The following is an 8,944-nucleotide window of genomic DNA, read 5'->3' as shown; positions in this document are numbered from 1 at the left end:
GAACCGGTACTAATGGGGGGGAGGCTTTAGTGCCGGTTACCGAACCGGGACTAAAGGCCTTACGAACCGGTGCTATTGCCCGGTTCTGCACTAGTGATAGATGGTTCCCAATAAAGTACCACTTCTAAATCGAAATGCAAAATGCAACATACATTCTATAACATCAACAAGTCACCATATGTCTTATTATTGTCGGTACATTTGGTACAACCGACGTAGTGAGTTTCTTACATGCAAGGATTACTCCTACAATGATGATTATCCATGCATGATCGTCATATACAAGGATTACTCCTGCAATAACAAATCGTGTGATCATCTAAATGACGGAATTTGAGATGAAGGATTTGGTTATACCTCGAGCACCTTCACTCATGCATTATAGTACACCATGTTGTCTATATCCAGAATATTGGAGAAACTGACTGTGGAGAAGTCTTATCCATCCATAATTTCCATGGTTATTTGTTCTCTAGACGTAGAGAAAGATTCATCTAGACAATGAGGAGATGGAAATAAGATGTTGGGACCTAAGTTTCCATATCAGAGTGCATGTATTGGATCCGGCAAGCACAATTGGTTGAGACTCAAGAATATCTTTCGATATCTCCAATGGATCAAATATCTTGTCCTAATCTTTCATTTTCAGAGAAATCTGGAAACCAATATCATTGGATACACCAATCAGATCCCTAGTATGTCAAATCATAGACAAGCTTTGTGTTCCTGTTAGGTGTGGTAGCCATCCCATGAGAGTCTTCAAAACAGGCCTCATGGTTACATAATAAGCAATATCACTATATTGCATATCTTGCAAGTCAAATCATGTGACTGATTTCCTCACGAAGTCCCTACCAACTTCTTTGTTCCAGAAATATGTTCATGGAATTGGTATGTAACGGCTTCTAATTTTGCAAGAATCAGGGGGTGTATCTTCCTGAATTGTTCCTGCTCAATGCATCATATTACACTCTTTTTCCCTTCATGAGATCACTATACATGTTCTCATAAAAAACATTTAGTGAGGTAATATCAAGTTATCAACACAAGATTATATGTCATACTTTCCGTTTTCCCCACCGGGGTTTTTAGGAAAGTATATACGACATATTTATTGTCCTCTTGATTCTATGAGTTTTCACATATTGAGTTGAAAGAGACAATAATCATTATATGTTGCATAATTTTCTCCTTATTTTCCCACTAGGTTTGTAGGAGTTTTAGCAACATATCAAACACATATATCCTCACTTTTTCCCACAGGGTTTTAGAGGAGTTTTCAAGATGATAATACTTACACTAAAAAGCATGGATTAGGAGGAGTGCTAGGATTTAATTAATCCTATTAATTGCCCGCAAAAAATAATAATTAATCCTATTAATCCCTGCTTTTCCTGACAAAGACGGTTGCCTCATGTCCCTTTGGACACACCCCTTCGGGGGCTATATATATGTGTGTAATTCCATCATCAATGAGAATAATTGTTCACTTTTATATCTCTGTCTCTTGTCTCTCTTGTTTTACATCTAACATTTTTTTTCCATGCATCACCGCGCGTGCACGGTGCTTTCCTGCGCTGCCATCATCAGGTCGATGACGCGCACGGTGCCCGCCCGACCCTCTCTCCTTGAATTCAACCTCTTCAGTCACACTGAACCACTTGCACTGATTTTCGCCGGCGACCGGAGAGCACGAGTCATACGATGTCCGTGAGCCTTTTTCCTTTTGATGAACAACTCCGTGAGGCGTGACCGCATCCATCCAACCATTTAAAGCCACTGCACCATCCGGGCTGCAAGTGCAACATCTAGAAACCATTTGTAAAGCCAAGGGATATCCGGTCTTCCTAGGTCGGAGGTAGAGCGGGACCATGCCGATCATGCAAGCGCCGGGGCAAAGCACCGGGCCAGTGAACGTGCCGCGGCGTGGGCTGAGCAGCCGCGCGTGGTGGCTGACATCGCCCGCCACCCCGCAGCCGCGCTACGGGAGCATCATCACCGTGCCCAGCATCGACGGTGGCGGCGTCCATGGGGTCATCCCCGGCACCATCCTTGCTTTCCTTGAAGAAAAGCTCCAGATGACTAACTAAGTAGAGACAGGCCTTTTAGGACCCGGGTGTCCCGGCACCCTTTTATCGCCGTCGTCAATGCAGAACAGGAGTCCTGGAGATATGTGCCACGCACTGCAACTTTTTTTGTTTAGCAGACTTACTGAAACAGTAACAAGTAACAGCGGGAGCTGGGCCTCGTAGGCACTGTAGCAGACTCCACTGCACCTGTCACTTCCTGATCGGGCCGATTGATTTGTCTTGTCGATCGACATAGCGAGGTTGACTGCACGATTAAGAGGGTGTAATTCTCACTCCTTCCGTTCCATAATGTATAGATTTTTTTAAAAGTCAAACCTCACAAACTTTGATCAAGTTTGTGGAGAAAAATATTTACATCTAGAGTGCGAAACATATATCACTAGATTCATTATAAGATGTAGTTTCACATTATATTTTTTTGGTATTGTAAATATAAATATTTTTCTCTATAAACTTGATCAAAGTTTGTAAAGTTTGACTTCTCAAAAAATTCATAGGCATTATATTATGAAACGGAGGGAATACAATTGGAACTTTGTCTGACCACTTTCACGGCAGACTCATAGCTAGCAATGGGCCAATGGCATTAAACAGAATGCCCTTTTCCCACCGTTCTTAGGCCATACAGCTGACATGGATTGATTTGACAACACTTCTTTACTGCATTAGCTCCGTCTGTAGCAAAATTAAATTGCAGTGCATGCCCCTGCCTCCTCACACCACACTTGTACGAAGGCATGGCCGGTCACATGGCAAAAACAGTGACCTCCTCATACCTGTCGGGTACAGGCTAGTCACAGATACTAGGTGCCTATCGCTTATAGCCACTGACCAGTCCAACGCAATTAGACGAGGGAAATGATCTGACAAAGCTGGCTCTTGCTGTAAATGGTCTGATCCTAGTCAGACCTCAGCACGAATCTCAGCACTACTGGACGGGGCTGATAATGGGGTGCCGGGACTTCCGGTGCCATCACACCTTTTCTAATTAAGTTTTCCATATAATTTAGGCAACCATCCTGCTTGCACTTCCACGTATCCACCATCGGCACAAATCGGCAAATGAATTCTTGGGTGTGCCTAGGAGCTTGATGGGCCAGACGCGAGGATCGCGGACTACTTCGGCGTGGTCGCCGGGACGAGCACGGGGGGCCTGGTGGCCGCCATGCTCACCACGCCCAACGCCCAAGGCCGCCCACTCTTCGCCGCCAAGGATGTCAACACGTTCTACCTCGAACACTGCCCGAATATCTTCCCTGCCGTCTAGTAAGGATTACATTCGTGGAATCAAATCTTAAACGAGAGTACTCATGAACTATGTACTCTCTGTCGTGCAGCAAAGGACCTCTGGGCTGGCTCAAGAGCATGATGGGGCCCAAGTACAACGGCCAGCACCTGCACAAGGTCGTCAAGGAACTGCTTGGCGACACGCGAGTCGATCAGACGCTCAAGAACATCGTCATCCCCACCTTCGATATGAAGCTCCACCAGCCTACAATCTTCTCCACCTATGACGTAGGTGCGTAGAAGAGCAGAAAAAAGATTCATGTGCATCCATGTTAAGAGGAACAAGTTGTTTCATGCAATAGAGTTGAACTACAAGGAAGGAAACCTAGAGTAATAAGGAAATCTTTATAGGCCATGAGGGATGTCTCCAAGAATGCTCTTCTGTCGGATGTCTGTATCAGCACGTCCGCAGCACCGACCTACCTCCCTGGCCACCATTTCGAGACCAAGGAGACAAAGATGGCAAGACCCGGGCTTTCAACCTCATCGATGGAGGCGTCGTTGCTAACAATCCGGTAACTCGTGCTAACCTTGATGGCGTCTTGCTAAAGCTAAATTAGGCTTATATGATCTGTACTAGTTGACTTATGTGATGCTGATGTGCGCCTCACTAACTTACATGGACGTGCATGCGCAGACGCTGCTGGCAATGACCCATGTAAGCAAGCAGATCCTGATGGGAAACCCGGACTACTTCCCTATCAAGCCTGCGGACTATGGCAAGTTCATGATGCTTTCGCTGGGCACCGGCACCGCCAAGATGGAAGAGAAGTTTGACGTAGCCGAGTGCAGTAAGTGGGGCCTTCTCGGGTGGCTCTACAAGAGGGGTGCCACGCCGATCATTGACAGCTTCAGCGAGGCCAGTGCCGACCTTGTCGACATCCAGGCGTCTGTGCTCTTTCAGGCACTACACTGCAACAAGCATTACCTCCGGATCCAGGAGGGCAAGCTTACCGGCGACATGGCCTCCGTTGATGTGTCCACATCAAAGCACCTCAACGGGCTCATTGCTGTTGGCGAGGTGCTGCTAAAGAGGCAGGTGTGCATGGTGAACGTCGAGACCGGCAAGAACGAGCCCAATCTAAAGAGGGGCACTAACAAGGAGGAACTGGCCCGTTTCGCACGCATGCTATCGGAAGCGCGCAAAGCCAGATTTCAGAAGTTGGCCAACGAACTTGGTGGATAGTTTGAATATTTGCCCTTGTTTGAATTTGATGCTGTATGTATGCCTGTTGGATATTTATATGGCTTTCAGCATTTCTTCATATAGTTATTGTGAAGAGCGCAAAGCCAGATTTCAGAAGTTGGCCAACGAACTTGGTGGATAGTTTGAATATTTGCCCTTGTTTGAATTTGATGCTGTATGTATGCCTGTTGGATATTTATATGGCTTTCAGCATTTCTTCATATAGTTATTGTCCAATGTGGCATTATTCATATTATTAACATATGTAATGTGGAATTCTTCATATTATTAACTCGAGGAAAAGAAGGCGGAATCTTAAGTAGTACTCAAGGTGCCTAGGATGGTTATGCTGGAATACAATACAGAATAAACACATGCAAATTGAGTATTTTATATGTAAGTATGTGTACTTTCATAGCAGTATAGGGCCAAAGACTTGGTTTTGTTTTGCAAGATCAGCTCTACAGGCTGTTAACCCACGTGATTAGAATGGAAATGATCTCACATGCACAATTCAATTGTGTGTGCTAGAAACTAGTACATTATAGACTCAGAACCAACACATTTTATCATGGTTAGTTAAGTTGCTTGGTGTTACATGTTTTTTCGGAAACAGTGAAATAATCAAACACACGGAAATTGAGTCCACAAATAGGTCTCTATAGTCTAGTCTCAACATTGTGAGTGGCACCACAAAAAAGGCAGTTGGATATTGTAAGTAGCATCACCAAAAAGGCAGTTGAATAGAGGGTATTGGTATCACAAGATCAACTCTGGCATGAGTCTTATCATAGTCGCAAGATCACACAAAAGCATGACTAAAATCCGGGCCGAATCAACCTATTTGTTTCAAAATAAACAATAATATTTTGTTTCTGGTAGGGGCCAGAAAATCCGGTTTCCAAAAATTTCAAAAATTTTAGGAGCGTTTGTTCCTAAAGTGTCCAAAAGAATTTCAGGAGCGTTTGTTTCCGCCATGTACTGCTCTGAAAAGCACAACCGTCCTCAAAACCACGAGTATTATTTTCTTGAGTAATATTCCACCTTTTTTTGTCAAGTTAATTATATGAATAATTCCACATTAGACAATAACCATCTGAACAAATCTCGAAAGCCACATAAATATCCAACATGCAAGGCTCATCAAATACAGACAGAAGCAAATATTCATACTATCCATGTTTTCTTCCGACAACATACGGGCAAAATGGACTAGTTCCTCCTCGTTGGTGCCCCTCTTTAGATCGGGCTCATTCGTGCCTGTCTCGACGTTCATCTTGCACACCTGTCTCTTTAGCAGCGCTTTGCCAACGCCAACAAGCCCGTTGAGGTTCTTCGATGTGGACACGTCAACGGAGGCCATTTCGCTGGTGAGTTCGTTGTACTGGATCCGGAGATAGCACTTGTTGCAATGCAGGGTCTGAAAGAGCACGGATGCTTGGATGTCAACGAGGTCGGCACTAGCCTCGCTGAAGCTATCAATGATCGGCGTGGCACCTCTCTTGTAGAGCCACCCGAGAAGGGCCCACTTGCCGCACTCAATTGCATCAAACTTCTCTACGATCTTAGCGGTGCCGGTGCCCAGCGAAAGGATCATGAACTTGCCGTAACCCGCAGGCTTGTTGGGGAAGAAGTCCAGGTTTCCCAGCAGGATCTGCTTGCTTATGTGGGTCATCGCCAACAGCGTCTGCGCATGCAAGTCCATATAAGTTAGTGAGGCGCACATCAGCATCACAGGAGTTAGCTAGTACATATCATAATTATGTTAGCAAGCTCATATCAAGCTGGCTTGTCGTGTTAGTGCTCACGAGTTATCGGATTGTTAGCCACGACGCCTTCGTCGATTAGGTTGAAGGCCCGGGTCTTGCCGTTTTTGTCCTTGGTCTCGAAATGGTGGCCGGGGAGATAGGTCGGCGCGGCGGACGTGCTAATGCAGACGTCCGACAGAAGAGCATTCTTGGAGACATCTCTCATGGCCTGTACAAATTTCGTTTCATATATATGTTATTAATTTTATATTTTTACTTTGAAAGATAGATAAACCTTCGGTCACTGCATCGCTTGATGTACACAATCGTACTTTATTAGTTATGTAAAAACAATGGCAACCAAAATAATTCAATTTGAATGACATGCCACTATGGATTTGTTTGTGTTCTTCTACGTACGTACATCGTAGGTTGAAAAGATGGTAGGCTGGAGGAGCTTGATGTCAAAAGTGGGAATGACAATGTTCTTGAGGGTCTGATGGACTCGCGTGTCGCCGAGCAGCTCCTTCACGACCGCTTGGGCCCCATCATGCTCCTGAGCCAAACCATAGGCCCTTTGCTGCAAAACAGATTGTAAATAGCTCATGAGTACTTTCATTGAGCGTAGTTGCACGAGGCAGCTAGTCATATACTCCCTGTGTAAACAAATATAAGCCGTCTTATATGTGTTCACAGAGTAGTAGTTCAACTTTTAAATAGAAGGGCGAATAGCGACCGGAGTATTAGCGCGATAAGTTGACACTATAGCATGATAAATGATGTGAAATGACGCTAAATGGATTAGCATGATGCTCCTCCAAATGCTATAGCACCGCGAGCACTAGTTTGTATTTCTGCGTGACAGCGCGCTATTTAAAAGTATGCATACAGTAATCATCTCCTCACCAGATGGCAGGGAAGATATTCGGACAGTGCTCGAGGTAAAACTTGTTGACGTCCTTGGCGGCAAAGAGCGGGCGGCCCTTGGGGTTGGGCACGTTGAGCATGGCGGCCACCAGGCCTCCGGTGCTCGTCCCTGCGACCACGTCGAAGTAGTCCGCGATCCTTGCGTCCGGCCCATCGAGCTCCTACGCACGCAGCCACGACAACTGCTCAAACACACCATATATATATATACCGATGGATGCATGCAAGTGCAAGCAGCATGATTGCCTAAATTATATGGAGAACTCCGTTTCAAAAAAAAATATATGGAGAACTTAGTTATTAGTAACCTGGAGCTTCTCTTCGAGTAAAGCGAGGATGGTGCCGGGGATGATCCCACGGACGCCGCCGCCGTCGATGCTCAGCACGGTGATGATGCTCCGGTAGCATGGCTGCGGGGAGGCCGGCGACGACAGGGACCACGCGCGGCTACTCATCAAGCGCCGCGCCATGTTCACCGGCCCGTGCTCCGCCCCAGCGCTTGCGTGACCAGCATGGTTCCGCTCTAGCTCGGAACTTTTAAAACCCGAGATCCCTTGGCTTTACAAAAGGTTTCTAGCTGTTGCACTTGCACCCGATGATCCAGTAGCTTTAAATGGTCGTATGGATGCGCTCGCGGACACTGTACGAGTCGTGCTCTCCGGTCGCCGGCGGAGCATCGTGCTAGTACAACTACAAGTGGGTCACTTTCTCCTTTTATTTTATGTTGTAGTTTGTTCTTAGGTCTAACCAAAAGGTTTCTTTAATAGACAGAGATAATACCCATGCATTGCAACAGATATAAATAGTCCAATACGTTAGTTTGTGATTTACCTACTCATGTTAATGTGATTACAGAAATAAATGTTTATCAAATTATGGCGGTGATTTATCTTATATTCCCTTTGTCTCAAAATAAATGTCTCATGTTTAATACAACTTTGTACTAAAGTTGGTATAAAGTTGAGACACTTATTTTGGGATAATGAAAATAATTCACAAGAAATTTGGAAAGTAAATTAGAGTGAAATTGATTCCAAAGATAAGTAAATTAACATGTTTGATTATCATACGAAGAATGTTGGACGAATGTATGTTGGGTAATAAAATAAAACATGAAACTTTACATTCTTTTTAAGTAGTAGTAGAGAAATCGGAAAGGTAGTCTCTTCTTATGCTGAAAAGAAAGTACAGTGGGTATGAAGAAGTTGAATTCAAGGAGCGACGGATGTCAGGCACCGCTTGCATCATCGGCCTGACGATGGCCGCAGAAAGCACCGGCACGCACGATGATGTTGATGCATGGAAGAAAACACGCGTGGCGGCCCGTTATAATTTCAATCTTCTTCCCCCTTTTCCATGTCATGTACTACCTGCCACTAGCTTTCTTCAGTCTTTGTGTTTACTCCACGGGACACACACGTTTTAAGAAGCGACACGTTATCACATCAAAAAAAAAGAGAAGCGACACATTATCTTTTCCTCATTGGTACTCGAACCCATAGCCGTCGCGGTTGGAATATCGGATGAGCGCGCCCTCCTATTTGCACAGTTTTGGTTCTTTTTGAAAGCAAAATTCAGTGAGGTCACGTCTATGATCTAAATTTGTAGGTGTCGTAGCACCTTTTATGCTATATCATACGTAGGAGCGAGTATATATATATATATATATAGACCGACTCTTTCAACCGCTCAGACATCCATCCCTG

The 8,944-nt window shown here is 44.9% G+C and overlaps 2 pseudogenes; one reads left to right on the top strand and one right to left on the bottom strand.

The window, feature by feature from the left end:
- Window positions 1-1,844: 1,844 nt before the first annotated feature.
- LOC125528654 lies at window positions 1,845-4,563 on the top strand (annotated as a pseudogene).
- Window positions 4,564-5,644: 1,081 nt separating this feature from the next.
- Window positions 5,645-7,752, bottom strand: LOC125528652 (annotated as a pseudogene).
- Window positions 7,753-8,944: the final 1,192 nt, after the last annotated feature.

This window comes from Triticum urartu, unplaced genomic scaffold, assembly GCF_003073215.2.
Source record: "Triticum urartu cultivar G1812 unplaced genomic scaffold, Tu2.1 TuUngrouped_contig_5017, whole genome shotgun sequence".
In the NCBI taxonomy this organism is placed as follows: domain Eukaryota; kingdom Viridiplantae; phylum Streptophyta; class Magnoliopsida; order Poales; family Poaceae; genus Triticum; species Triticum urartu.
The sequence above is the reverse complement of the archived record's forward strand: the minus strand, read 5'-3'. Positions and strand labels throughout refer to the sequence as shown.